Source organism: Pseudophryne corroboree, chromosome 1 (assembly GCF_028390025.1).
Source record: "Pseudophryne corroboree isolate aPseCor3 chromosome 1, aPseCor3.hap2, whole genome shotgun sequence".
Taxonomy (NCBI): domain Eukaryota; kingdom Metazoa; phylum Chordata; class Amphibia; order Anura; family Myobatrachidae; genus Pseudophryne; species Pseudophryne corroboree.
In genome coordinates this window covers 116859673-116873348 of record NC_086444.1, presented here as the reverse complement: position 1 = coordinate 116873348, position 13676 = coordinate 116859673, and the positions used below count along the sequence as shown (strand labels likewise).

The 13676-nt window shown below is 47.0% G+C and overlaps 1 protein-coding gene and 10 non-coding genes across 12 annotated transcripts in view; all 11 read left to right on the top strand.

Moving 5' to 3' along the window:
* SLC38A9 (solute carrier family 38 member 9) overlaps window positions 1–13676 on the top strand; it is a 423549-nt gene that overhangs the window by 107363 nt on the left and 302510 nt on the right. The window lies entirely within an intron of this gene.
* Window positions 1039–1202, top strand: LOC134956656 (U1 spliceosomal RNA). Its single transcript, XR_010186068.1, has one exon. It is a non-coding gene; the product is annotated as a U1 spliceosomal RNA (small nuclear RNA).
* On the top strand, window positions 2353–2516 carry LOC134958041 (U1 spliceosomal RNA). The gene has a single exon (XR_010186853.1). It is a non-coding gene; the product is annotated as a U1 spliceosomal RNA (small nuclear RNA).
* On the top strand, window positions 3664–3827 carry LOC134956649 (U1 spliceosomal RNA). Its single transcript, XR_010186059.1, has one exon. It is a non-coding gene; the product is annotated as a U1 spliceosomal RNA (small nuclear RNA).
* LOC134956640 (U1 spliceosomal RNA) lies at window positions 4978–5141 on the top strand. Its single transcript, XR_010186049.1, has one exon. It is a non-coding gene; the product is annotated as a U1 spliceosomal RNA (small nuclear RNA).
* Window positions 6292–6455, top strand: LOC134956629 (U1 spliceosomal RNA). Its single transcript, XR_010186038.1, has one exon. It is a non-coding gene; the product is annotated as a U1 spliceosomal RNA (small nuclear RNA).
* On the top strand, window positions 7606–7769 carry LOC134958033 (U1 spliceosomal RNA). The gene has a single exon (XR_010186842.1). It is a non-coding gene; the product is annotated as a U1 spliceosomal RNA (small nuclear RNA).
* LOC134956621 (U1 spliceosomal RNA) lies at window positions 8917–9080 on the top strand. The gene has a single exon (XR_010186031.1). It is a non-coding gene; the product is annotated as a U1 spliceosomal RNA (small nuclear RNA).
* On the top strand, window positions 10231–10394 carry LOC134956610 (U1 spliceosomal RNA). The gene has a single exon (XR_010186029.1). It is a non-coding gene; the product is annotated as a U1 spliceosomal RNA (small nuclear RNA).
* LOC134958510 (U1 spliceosomal RNA) lies at window positions 11545–11708 on the top strand. The gene has a single exon (XR_010187042.1). It is a non-coding gene; the product is annotated as a U1 spliceosomal RNA (small nuclear RNA).
* On the top strand, window positions 12855–13018 carry LOC134958030 (U1 spliceosomal RNA). Its single transcript, XR_010186841.1, has one exon. It is a non-coding gene; the product is annotated as a U1 spliceosomal RNA (small nuclear RNA).

Genomic DNA, 13676 nt, shown 5'->3' with positions numbered 1-13676 from the left:
CTTGTACTGTGCTTTGCATATGCAACCAATAGAGGGTGCTGCAGGACCCACACGGTTTCACTTGCTTTGTAAAGTAGGCCCCCACATTGTGTCAGATTTCAGGGGGAGAGAGGGAAAAAAACTTTGCTCCCTCATTTCATGCAGTAGCTTGTCTACTTTGTAAAACGGTAGGCCTCGCTGGGCTGCCGTAGTCTTCCTACACATAGTAAGCGTTTCAATTGAGTTGACAAAAACTAGAAGAAAGAGAGCATTTTTGGTTTGCGTGCAGATTTTGGGCAGGTGGATTGGTGGCAAAACACAAAGTATTTGTCTATGGTGCTTATAAGACGGGGGACAAAAAAAAAATCACATTTACTTTTGGTTCACTTTCTTGAGAAATACGCTTTTTGGGCCATTTGGGCGAAACAACTTTTGACGTGTTCAAATCAGTAAAAAGACTAATGGCTTTTTTGAGACTACAAAGTCTTTTGAAAGAAAAAAAAAAACAAAAACAAAAAACAAGGTATGATTTGTGCGAGTGCGGCAGGGGGATAAGAGAGAAAAAAGGACATTTAAAAAAATAAATAAATCTGTGACGACGACGTTCGGACGAGCGCTAACGTCTGAAAATGGTCTCGGTGCAAGGATGAGAAAGCCCTCAGCAGCTAGGGGGTTAAATCTCAAGCTGCCTTTTAGATTTTATTTTCCAATTTAAGAACCCATTGAGACATAGGACGGTGCACTGCCTGTCGGTTTTCATGTAGAGATGAGGGTTGCAGCTACTGTAACTGTGCCAGACTGCTTTTATGACATCACGGTATGCAAATCAACCTGCTGCAGTGTGCCCTGGGAAGGATTTGCACTAGTTGTGCGCATAGTTTGGGGGTGCTTCCGGAACAGTCACCCTTCCTCCTTCCCATGTCAACGTGAAGAGATGCAGCCTCCCTGCAGTTTTTTTCTATCCCCTGCCGAGAGTTCGCTTGTCATGGATCCGGTCAACCTCCTTCACTTGACGGGGGTGTGCCCGAGCAGGGGCCCTCCTGAGCCCTAGTCCAACTCATACTTACCTGGCAGGGGAGATACCATGATCACGAAGGTGGTTCTCCCAGGGCGAGGCTCATCCATTGCACTCCGGGTGTGCTGACCCCTGCGATTTCCCCAAATGCGGGAAACTCGACTGCATAATTTGTGGTAGTGGGGGACTGCGTTCGCGCTTTCCCCTGATCATCTCTGGTAAAAGTCAGATCTTTTTGTGTGCTGCTGGTGACGTCTCCTCCTTTGCTGTTCAGCACTCTGTTCTGATCTCTTCTCCTGTGTGCTGGCTGCATGCTTCCTTGCTTTTTCGGGCCTTGTACTGTGCTTTGCATATGCAACCAATAGAGGGCGCTGCAGGACCCACACGGTTTCACTTGCTTTGTAAAGTAGGCCCCCACATTGTGTCAGATTTCAGGGGGAGAGAGGGAAAAAAACTTTGCTCCCTCATTTCATGCAGTAGCTTGTCTACTTTGTAAAACGGTAGGCCTCGCTGGGCTGCCGTAGTCTTCCTACACATAGTAAGCGTTTCAATTGAGTTGACAAAAACTAGAAGAAAGAGAGCATTTTTGGTTTGCGTGCAGATTTTGGGCAGGTGGATTGGTGGCAAAACACAAAGTATTTGTCTATGGTGCTTATAAGACGGGGGACAAAAAAAAAATCACATTTACTTTTGGTTCACTTTCTTGAGAAATACGCTTTTTGGGCCATTTGGGCGAAACAACTTTTGACGTGTTCAAATCAGTAAAAAGACTAATGGCTTTTTTGAGACTACAAAGTCTTTTGAAAGAAAAAAAAAAACAAGGTATGATTTGTGCGAGTGCGGCAGGGGGATAAGAGAGAAAAAAAGACATTTAAAAAAATAAATAAATCTGTGACGACGACGTTCGGACGAGCGCTAACGTCTGAAAATGGTCTCGGTGCAAGGATGAGAAAGCCCTCAGCAGCTAGGGGGTTAAATCTCAAGCTGCCTTTTAGATTTTATTTTCCAATTTAAGAACCCATTGAGACATAGGACGGTGCACTGCCTGTCGGTTTTCATGTAGAGATGAGGGTTGCAGCTACTGTAACTGTGCCAGACTGCTTTTATGACATCACGGTATGCAAATCAACCTGCTGCAGTGTGCCCTGGGAAGGATTTGCACTAGTTGTGCGCATAGTTTGGGGGTGCTTCCGGAACAGTCACCCTTCCTCCTTCCCATGACAACGTGAAGAGATGCAGCCTCCCTGCAGTTTTTTTCTATCCCCTGCCGAGAGTTCGCTCGTCATGGATCCGGTCAACCTCCTTCACTTGACGGGGGTGTGCCCGAGCAGGGGCCCTCCTGAGCCCTAGTCCAACTCATACTTACCTGGCAGGGGAGATACCATGATCACGAAGGTGGTTCTCCCAGGGCGAGGCTCATCCATTGCACTCCGGCTGTGCTGACCCCTGCGATTTCCCCAAATGCGGGAAACTCGACTGCATAATTTGTGGTAGTGGGGGACTGCGTTCGCGCTTTCCCCTGATCATCTCTGGTAAAAGTCAGATCTTTTTGTGTGCTGCTGGTGACGTCTCCTCCTTTGCTGTTCAGCACTCTGTTCTGATCTCTTCTGTGTGCTGGCTGCATGCTTCCTTGCTTTTTCGGGCCTTGTACTGTGCTTTGCATATGCAACCAATAGAGGGCGCTGCAGGGCCCACACGGTTTCACTTGCTTTGTAAAGTAGGCCCCCACATTGTGTCAGATTTCAGGGGGAGAGAGGGAAAAAAACTTTGCTCCCTCATTTCATGCAGTAGCTTGTCTACTTTGTAAAACGGTAGGCCTCGCTGGGCTGCCGTAGTCTTCCTACACATAGTAAGCGTTTCAATTGAGTTGACAAAAACTAGAAGAAAGAGAGCATTTTTGGTTTGCGTGCAGATTTTGGGCAGGTGGATTGGTGGCAAAACACAAAGTATTTGTCTATGGTGCTTATAAGACGGGGGACAAAAAAAAAATCACATTTACTTTTGGTTCACTTTCTTGAGAAATACGCTTTTTGGGCCATTTGGGCGAAACAACTTTTGACGTGTTCAAATCAGTAAAAAGACTAATGGCTTTTTTGAGACTACAAAGTCTTTTGAAAGAAAAAAAAAAACAAGGTATGATTTGTGCGAGTGCGGCAGGGGGATAAGAGAGAAAAAAAGACATTTAAAAAAATAAATAAATCTGTGACGACGACGTTCGGACGAGCGCTAACGTCTGAAAATGGTCTCGGTGCAAGGATGAGAAAGCCCTCAGCAGCTAGGGGGTTAAATCTCAAGCTGCCTTTTAGATTTTATTTTCCAATTTAAGAAACCATTGAGACATAGGACGGTGCACTGCCTGTCGGTTTTCATGTAGAGATGAGGGTTGCAGCTACTGTAACTGTGCCTGACTGCTTTTATGACATGACGGTATGCAAATTCATCTGCTGCAGTGTGCCCTGGGAAGGATTTGCACTAGTTGTGCGCATAGTTTGGGGGTGCTTCCGGAACAGTCACCCTTCCTCCTTCCCATGTCAACGTGAAGAGATGCAGCCTCCCTGCAGTTTTTTTCTATCCCCTGCCGAGAGTTCGCTTGTCATGGATCCGGTCAACCTCCTTCACTTGACGGGGGTGTGCCCGAGCAGGGGCCCTCCTGAGCCCTAGTCCAACTCATACTTACCTGGCAGGGGAGATACCATGATCACGAAGGTGGTTCTCCCAGGGCGAGGCTCATCCATTGCACTCCGGGTGTGCTGACCCCTGCGATTTCCCCAAATGCGGGAAACTCGACTGCATAATTTGTGGTAGTGGGGGACTGCGTTCGCGCTTTCCCCTGATCATCTCTGGTAAAAGTCAGATCTTTTTGTGTGTTGCTGGTGACGTCTCCTCCTTTGCTGTTCAGCACTCTGTTCTGATCTCTTCTCCTGTGTGCTGGCTGCATGCTTCCTTGCTTTTTCGGGCCTTGTACTGTGCTTTGCATATGCAACCAATAGAGGGCGCTGCAGGACCCACACGGTTTCACTTGCTTTGTAAAGTAGGCCCCCACATTGTGTCAGATTTCAGGGGGAGAGAGGGAAAAAAACTTTGCTCCCTCATTTCATGCAGTAGCTTGTCTACTTTGTAAAACGGTAGGCCTCGCTGGGCTGCCGTAGTCTTCCTACACATAGTAAGCGTTTCAATTGAGTTGACAAAAACTAGAAGAAAGAGAGCATTTTTGGTTTGCGTGCAGATTTTGGGCAGGTGGATTGGTGGCAAAACACAAAGTATTTGTCTATGGTGCTTATAAGACGGGGGACAAAAAAAAAATCACATTTACTTTTGGTTCACTTTCTTGAGAAATACGCTTTTTGGGCCATTTGGGCGAAACAACTTTTGACGTGTTCAAATCAGTAAAAAGACTAATGGCTTTTTTGAGACTACAAAGTCTTTTGAAAGAAAAAAAAAAACAAGGTATGATTTGTGCGAGTGCGGCAGGGGGATAAGAGAGAAAAAAAGACATTTAAAAAAATAAATAAATCTGTGACGACGACGTTCGGACGAGCGCTAACGTCTGAAAATGGTCTCGGTGCAAGGATGAGAAAGCCCTCAGCAGCTAGGGGGTTAAATCTCAAGCTGCCTTTTAGATTTTATTTTCCAATTTAAGAAACCATTGAGACATAGGACGGTGCACTGCCTGTCGGTTTTCATGTAGAGATGAGGGTTGCAGCTACTGTAACTGTGCCCGACTGCTTTTATGACATGACGGTATGCAAATTCATCTGCTGCAGTGTGCCCTGGGAAGGATTTGCACTAGTTGTGCGCATAGTTTGGGGGTGCTTCCGGAACAGTCACCCTTCCTCCTTCCCATGTCAACGTGAAGAGATGCAGCCTCCCTGCAGTTTTTTTCTATCCCCTGCCGAGAGTTCGCTTGTCATGGATCCGGTCAACCTCCTTCACTTGACGGGGGTGTGCCCGAGCAGGGGCCCTCCTGAGCCCTAGTCCAACTCATACTTACCTGGCAGGGGAGATACCATGATCACGAAGGTGGTTCTCCCAGGGCGAGGCTCATCCATTGCACTCCGGGTGTGCTGACCCCTGCGATTTCCCCAAATGCGGGAAACTCGACTGCATAATTTGTGGTAGTGGGGGACTGCGTTCGCGCTTTCCCCTGATCATCTCTGGTAAAAGTCAGATCTTTTTGTGTGCTGCTGGTGACGTCTCCTCCTTTGCTGTTCAGCACTCTGTTCTGATCTCTTCTCCTGTGTGCTGGCTGCATGCTTCCTTGCTTTTTCGGGCCTTGTACTGTGCTTTGCATATGCAACCAATAGAGGGTGCTGCAGGACCCACACGGTTTCACTTGCTTTGTAAAGTAGGCCCCCACATTGTGTCAGATTTCAGGGGGAGAGAGGGAAAAAAACTTTGCTCCCTCATTTCATGCAGTAGCTTGTCTACTTTGTAAAATGGTAGGCCTCGCTGGGCTGCCGTAGTCTTCCTACACATAGTAAGCGTTTCAATTGAGTTGACAAAAACTAGAAGAAAGAGAGCATTTTTGGTTTGCGTGCAGATTTTGGGCAGGTGGATTGGTGGCAAAACACAAAGTATTTGTCTATGGTGCTTATAAGACGGGGGACAAAAAAAAAATCACATTTACTTTTGGTTCACTTTCTTGAGAAATACGCTTTTTGGGCCATTTGGGCGAAACAACTTTTGACGTGTTCAAATCAGTAAAAAGACTAATGGCTTTTTTGAGACTACAAAGTCTTTTGAAAGAAAAAAAAAAACAAGGTATGATTTGTGCGAGTGCGGCAGGGGGATAAGAGAGAAAAAAAGACATTTAAAAAAATAAATAAATCTGTGACGACGACGTTCGGACGAGCGCTAACGTCTGAAAATGGTCTCGGTGCAAGGATGAGAAAGCCCTCAGCAGCTAGGGGGTTAAATCTCAAGCTGCCTTTTAGATTTTATTTTCCAATTTAAGAACCCATTGAGACATAGGACGGTGCACTGCCTGTCGGTTTTCATGTAGAGATGAGGGTTGCAGCTACTGTAACTGTGCCAGACTGCTTTTATGACATCACGGTATGCAAATCAACCTGCTGCAGTGTGCCCTGGGAAGGATTTGCACTAGTTGTGCGCATAGTTTGGGGGTGCTTCCGGAACAGTCACCCTTCCTCCTTCCCATGTCAACGTGAAGAGATGCAGCCTCCCTGCAGTTTTTTTCTATCCCCTGCCGAGAGTTCGCTTGTCATGGATCCGGTCAACCTCCTTCACTTGACGGGGGTGTGCCCGAGCAGGGGCCCTCCTGAGCCCTAGTCCAACTCATACTTACCTGGCAGGGGAGATACCATGATCACGAAGGTGGTTCTCCCAGGGCGAGGCTCATCCATTGCACTCCGGGTGTGCTGACCCCTGCGATTTCCCCAAATGCGGGAAACTCGACTGCATAATTTGTGGTAGTGGGGGACTGCGTTCGCGCTTTCCCCTGATCATCTCTGGTAAAAGTCAGATCTTTTTGTGTGCTGCTGGTGACGTCTCCTCCTTTGCTGTTCAGCACTCTGTTCTGATCTCTTCTCCTGTGTGCTGGCTGCATGCTTCCTTGCTTTTTCGGGCCTTGTACTGTGCTTTGCATATGCAACCAATAGAGGGCGCTGCAGGACCCACACGGTTTCACTTGCTTTGTAAAGTAGGCCCCCACATTGTGTCAGATTTCAGGGGGAGAGAGGGAAAAAAACTTTGCTCCCTCATTTCATGCAGTAGCTTGTCTACTTTGTAAAACGGTAGGCCTCGCTGGGCTGCCGTAGTCTTCCTACACATAGTAAGCGTTTCAATTGAGTTGACAAAAACTAGAAGAAAGAGAGCATTTTTGGTTTGCGTGCAGATTTTGGGCAGGTGGATTGGTGGCAAAACACAAAGTATTTGTCTATGGTGCTTATAAGACGGGGGACAAAAAAAAAATCACATTTACTTTTGGTTCACTTTCTTGAGAAATACGCTTTTTGGGCCATTTGGGCGAAACAACTTTTGACGTGTTCAAATCAGTAAAAAGACTAATGGCTTTTTTGAGACTACAAAGTCTTTTGAAAGAAAAAAAAAAACAAGGTATGATTTGTGCGAGTGCGGCAGGGGGATAAGAGAGAAAAAAAGACATTTAAAAAAATAAATAAATCTGTGACGACGACGTTCGGACGAGCGCTAACGTCTGAAAATGGTCTCGGTGCAAGGATGAGAAAGCCCTCAGCAGCTAGGGGGTTAAATCTCAAGCTGCCTTTTAGATTTTATTTTCCAATTTAAGAACCCATTGAGACATAGGACGGTGCACTGCCTGTCGGTTTTCATGTAGAGATGAGGGTTGCAGCTACTGTAACTGTGCCAGACTGCTTTTATGACATCACGGTATGCAAATCAACCTGCTGCAGTGTGCCCTGGGAAGGATTTGCACTAGTTGTGCGCATAGTTTGGGGGTGCTTCCGGAACAGTCACCCTTCCTCCTTCCCATGACAACGTGAAGAGATGCAGCCTCCCTGCAGTTTTTTTCTATCCCCTGCCGAGAGTTCGCTCGTCATGGATCCGGTCAACCTCCTTCACTTGACGGGGGTGTGCCCGAGCAGGGGCCCTCCTGAGCCCTAGTCCAACTCATACTTACCTGGCAGGGGAGATACCATGATCACGAAGGTGGTTCTCCCAGGGCGAGGCTCATCCATTGCACTCCGGCTGTGCTGACCCCTGCGATTTCCCCAAATGCGGGAAACTCGACTGCATAATTTGTGGTAGTGGGGGACTGCGTTCGCGCTTTCCCCTGATCATCTCTGGTAAAAGTCAGATCTTTTTGTGTGCTGCTGGTGACGTCTCCTCCTTTGCTGTTCAGCACTCTGTTCTGATCTCTTCTGTGTGCTGGCTGCATGCTTCCTTGCTTTTTCGGGCCTTGTACTGTGCTTTGCATATGCAACCAATAGAGGGCGCTGCAGGACCCACACGGTTTCACTTGCTTTGTAAAGTAGGCCCCCACATTGTGTCAGATTTCAGGGGGAGAGAGGGAAAAAAACTTTGCTCCCTCATTTCATGCAGTAGCTTGTCTACTTTGTAAAACGGTAGGCCTCGCTGGGCTGCCGTAGTCTTCCTACACATAGTAAGCGTTTCAATTGAGGCGGCGAAAACTAGAAGAAAGAGAGCATTTTTGGTTTGCGTGCAGATTTTGGGCAGGTGGATTGGTGGCAAAACACAAAGTATTTGTCTATGGTGCTTATAAGACGGGGGACAAAAAAAAAATCACATTTACTTTTGGTTCACTTTCTTGAGAAATACGCTTTTTGGGCCATTTGGGCGAAACAACTTTTGACGTGTTCAAATCAGTAAAAAGACTAATGGCTTTTTTGAGACTACAAAGTCTTTTGAAAGAAAAAAAAAAACAAGGTATGATTTGTGCGAGTGCGGCAGGGGGATAAGAGAGAAAAAAAGACATTTAAAAAAATAAATAAATCTGTGACGACGACGTTCGGACGAGCGCTAACGTCTGAAAATGGTCTCGGTGCAAGGATGAGAAAGCCCTCAGCAGCTAGGGGGTTAAATCTCAAGCTGCCTTTTAGATTTTATTTTCCAATTTAAGAAACCATTGAGACATAGGACGGTGCACTGCCTGTCGGTTTTCATGTAGAGATGAGGGTTGCAGCTACTGTAACTGTGCCTGACTGCTTTTATGACATGACGGTATGCAAATTCATCTGCTGCAGTGTGCCCTGGGAAGGATTTGCACTAGTTGTGCGCATAGTTTGGGGGTGCTTCCGGAACAGTCACCCTTCCTCCTTCCCATGTCAACGTGAAGAGATGCAGCCTCCCTGCAGTTTTTTTCTATCCCCTGCCGAGAGTTCGCTTGTCATGGATCCGGTCAACCTCCTTCACTTGACGGGGGTGTGCCCGAGCAGGGGCCCTCCTGAGCCCTAGTCCAACTCATACTTACCTGGCAGGGGAGATACCATGATCACGAAGGTGGTTCTCCCAGGGCGAGGCTCATCCATTGCACTCCGGGTGTGCTGACCCCTGCGATTTCCCCAAATGCGGGAAACTCGACTGCATAATTTGTGGTAGTGGGGGACTGCGTTCGCGCTTTCCCCTGATCATCTCTGGTAAAAGTCAGATCTTTTTGTGTGCTGCTGGTGACGTCTCCTCCTTTGCTGTTCAGCACTCTGTTCTGATCTCTTCTCCTGTGTGCTGGCTGCATGCTTCCTTGCTTTTTCGGGCCTTGTACTGTGCTTTGCATATGCAACCAATAGAGGGTGCTGCAGGACCCACACGGTTTCACTTGCTTTGTAAAGTAGGCCCCCACATTGTGTCAGATTTCAGGGGGAGAGAGGGAAAAAAACTTTGCTCCCTCATTTCATGCAGTAGCTTGTCTACTTTGTAAAATGGTAGGCCTCGCTGGGCTGCCGTAGTCTTCCTACACATAGTAAGCGTTTCAATTGAGTTGACAAAAACTAGAAGAAAGAGAGCATTTTTGGTTTGCGTGCAGATTTTGGGCAGGTGGATTGGTGGCAAAACACAAAGTATTTGTCTATGGTGCTTATAAGACGGGGGACAAAAAAAAAATCACATTTACTTTTGGTTCACTTTCTTGAGAAATACGCTTTTTGGGCCATTTGGGCGAAACAACTTTTGACGTGTTCAAATCAGTAAAAAGACTAATGGCTTTTTTGAGACTACAAAGTCTTTTGAAAGAAAAAAAAAAACAAGGTATGATTTGTGCGAGTGCGGCAGGGGGATAAGAGAGAAAAAAAGACATTTAAAAAAATAAATAAATCTGTGACGACGACGTTCGGACGAGCGCTAACGTCTGAAAATGGTCTCGGTGCAAGGATGAGAAAGCCCTCAGCAGCTAGGGGGTTAAATCTCAAGCTGCCTTTTAGATTTTATTTTCCAATTTAAGAACCCATTGAGACATAGGACGGTGCACTGCCTGTCGGTTTTCATGTAGAGATGAGGGTTGCAGCTACTGTAACTGTGCCAGACTGCTTTTATGACATCACGGTATGCAAATCAACCTGCTGCAGTGTGCCCTGGGAAGGATTTGCACTAGTTGTGCGCATAGTTTGGGGGTGCTTCCGGAACAGTCACCCTTCCTCCTTCCCATGTCAACGTGAAGAGATGCAGCCTCCCTGCAGTTTTTTTCTATCCCCTGCCGAGAGTTCGCTTGTCATGGATCCGGTCAACCTCCTTCACTTGACGGGGGTGTGCCCGAGCAGGGGCCCTCCTGAGCCCTAGTCCAACTCATACTTACCTGGCAGGGGAGATACCATGATCACGAAGGTGGTTCTCCCAGGGCGAGGCTCATCCATTGCACTCCGGGTGTGCTGACCCCTGCGATTTCCCCAAATGCGGGAAACTCGACTGCATAATTTGTGGTAGTGGGGGACTGCGTTCGCGCTTTCCCCTGATCATCTCTGGTAAAAGTCAGATCTTTTTGTGTGCTGCTGGTGACGTCTCCTCCTTTGCTGTTCAGCACTCTGTTCTGATCTCTTCTCCTGTGTGCTGGCTGCATGCTTCCTTGCTTTTTCGGGCCTTGTACTGTGCTTTGCATATGCAACCAATAGAGGGCGCTGCAGGACCCACACGGTTTCACTTGCTTTGTAAAGTAGGCCCCCACATTGTGTCAGATTTCAGGGGGAGAGAGGGAAAAAAACTTTGCTCCCTCATTTCATGCAGTAGCTTGTCTACTTTGTAAAACGGTAGGCCTCGCTGGGCTGCCGTAGTCTTCCTACACATAGTAAGCGTTTCAATTGAGTTGACAAAAACTAGAAGAAAGAGAGCATTTTTGGTTTGCGTGCAGATTTTGGGCAGGTGGATTGGTGGCAAAACACAAAGTATTTGTCTATGGTGCTTATAAGACGGGGGACAAAAAAAAAATCACATTTACTTTTGGTTCACTTTCTTGAGAAATACGCTTTTTGGGCCATTTGGGCGAAACAACTTTTGACGTGTTCAAATCAGTAAAAAGACTAATGGCTTTTTTGAGACTACAAAGTCTTTTGAAAGAAAAAAAAAAACAAGGTATGATTTGTGCGAGTGCGGCAGGGGGATAAGAGAGAAAAAAAGACATTTAAAAAAATAAATAAATCTGTGACGACGACGTTCGGACGAGCGCTAACGTCTGAAAATGGTCTCGGTGCAAGGATGAGAAAGCCCTCAGCAGCTAGGGGGTTAAATCTCAAGCTGCCTTTTAGATTTTATTTTCCAATTTAAGAACCCATTGAGACATAGGACGGTGCACTGCCTGTCGGTTTTCATGTAGAGATGAGGGTTGCAGCTACTGTAACTGTGCCAGACTGCTTTTATGACATCACGGTATGCAAATCAACCTGCTGCAGTGTGCCCTGGGAAGGATTTGCACTAGTTGTGCGCATAGTTTGGGGGTGCTTCCGGAACAGTCACCCTTCCTCCTTCCCATGACAACGTGAAGAGATGCAGCCTCCCTGCAGTTTTTTTCTATCCCCTGCCGAGAGTTCGCTCGTCATGGATCCGGTCAACCTCCTTCACTTGACGGGGGTGTGCCCGAGCAGGGGCCCTCCTGAGCCCTAGTCCAACTCATACTTACCTGGCAGGGGAGATACCATGATCACGAAGGTGGTTCTCCCAGGGCGAGGCTCATCCATTGCACTCCGGCTGTGCTGACCCCTGCGATTTCCCCAAATGCGGGAAACTCGACTGCATAATTTGTGGTAGTGGGGGACTGCGTTCGTGCTTTCCCCTGATCATCTCTGGTAAAAGTCAGATCTTTTTGTGTGCTGCTGGTGACGTCTCCTCCTTTGCTGTTCAGCACTCTGTTCTGATCTCTTCTGTGTGCTGGCTGCATGCTTCCTTGCTTTTTCGGGCCTTGTACTGTGCTTTGCATATGCAACCAATAGAGGGCGCTGCAGGACCCACACGGTTTCACTTGCTTTGTAAAGTAGGCCCCCACATTGTGTCAGATTTCAGGGGGAGAGAGGGAAAAAAACTTTGCTCCCTCATTTCATGCAGTAGCTTGTCTACTTTGTAAAACGGTAGGCCTCGCTGGGCTGCCGTAGTCTTCCTACACATAGTAAGCGTTTCAATTGAGGCGGCGAAAACTAGAAGAAAGAGAGCATTTTTGGTTTGCGTGCAGATTTTGGGCAGGTGGATTGGTGGCAAAACACAAAGTATTTGTCTATGGTGCTTATAAGACGGGGACAAAAAAAAATCACATTTACTTTTGGTTCACTTTCTTGAGAAATACGCTTTTTGGGCCATTTGGGCGAAACAACTTTTGACGTGTTCAAATCAGTAAAAAGACTAATGGCTTTTTTGAGACTACAAAGTCTTTTGAAAGAAAAAAAAAAACAAGGTATGATTTGTGCGAGTGCGGCAGGGGGATAAGAGAGAAAAAAAGACATTTAAAAAAATAAATAAATCTGTGACGACGACGTTCGGACGAGCGCTAACGTCTGAAAATGGTCTCGGTGCAAGGATGAGAAAGCCCTCAGCAGCTAGGGGGTTAAATCTCAAGCTGCCTTTTAGATTTTATTTTCCAATTTAAGAACCCATTGAGACATAGGACGGTGCACTGCCTGTCGGTTTTCATGTAGAGATGAGGGTTGCAGCTACTGTAACTGTGCCAGACTGCTTTTATGACATCACGGTATGCAAATCAACCTGCTGCAGTGTGCCCTGGGAAGGATTTGCACTAGTTGTGCGCATAGTTTGGGGGGTGCTTCCGGAACAGTCACCCTTCCTCCTTCCCATGTCAACGTGAAGAGATGCAGCCTCCCTGCAGTTTTTTTCTATCCCCTGCCGAGAGTTCGCTTGTCATGGATCCGGTCAACCTCCTTCACTTGACGGGGGTGTGCCCGAGCAGGGGCCCTCCTGAGCCCTAATCCAACTCATACTTACCTGGCAGGGGAGATACCATGATCACGAAGGTGGTTCTCCCAGGGCGAGGCTCATCCATTGCACTCCGGCTGTGCTGACCCCTGCGATTTCCCCAAATGCGGGAAACTCGACTGCATAATTTGTGGTAGTGGGGGACTGCGTTCGCGCTTTCCCCTGATCATCTCTGGTAAAAGTCAGATCTTTTTGTGTGCTGCTGGTGACGTCTCCTCCTTTGCTGTTCAGCACTCTGTTCTGATCTCTTCTCCTGTGTGCTGGCTGCATGCTTCCTTGCTTTTTCGGGCCTTGTACTGTGCTTTGCATATGCAACCAATAGAGGGCGCTGCAGGACCCACACGGTTTCACTTGCTTTGTAAAGTAGGCCCCCACATTGTGTCAGATTTCAGGGGGAGAGAGGGAAAAAAACTTTGCTCCCTCATTTCATGCAGTAGCTTGTCTACTTTGTAAAACGGTAGGCCTCGCTGGGCTGCCGTAGTCTTCCTACACATAGTAAGCGTTTCAATTGAGTTGACAAAAACTAGAAGAAAGAGAGCATTTTTGGTTTGCGTGCAGATTTTGGGCAGGTGGATTGGTGGCAAAACACAAAGTATTTGTCTATGGTGCTTATAAGACGGGGGACAAAAAAAAAATCACATTTACTTTTGGTTCACTTTCTTGAGAAATACGCTTTTTGGGCCATTTGGGCGAAACAACTTTTGACGTGTTCAAATCAGTAAAAAGACTAATGGCTTTTTTGAGACTACAAAGTCTTTTGAAAGAAAAAAAAAAACAAGGTATGATTTGTGCGAGTGCGGCAGGGGGATAAGAGAGAAAAAAA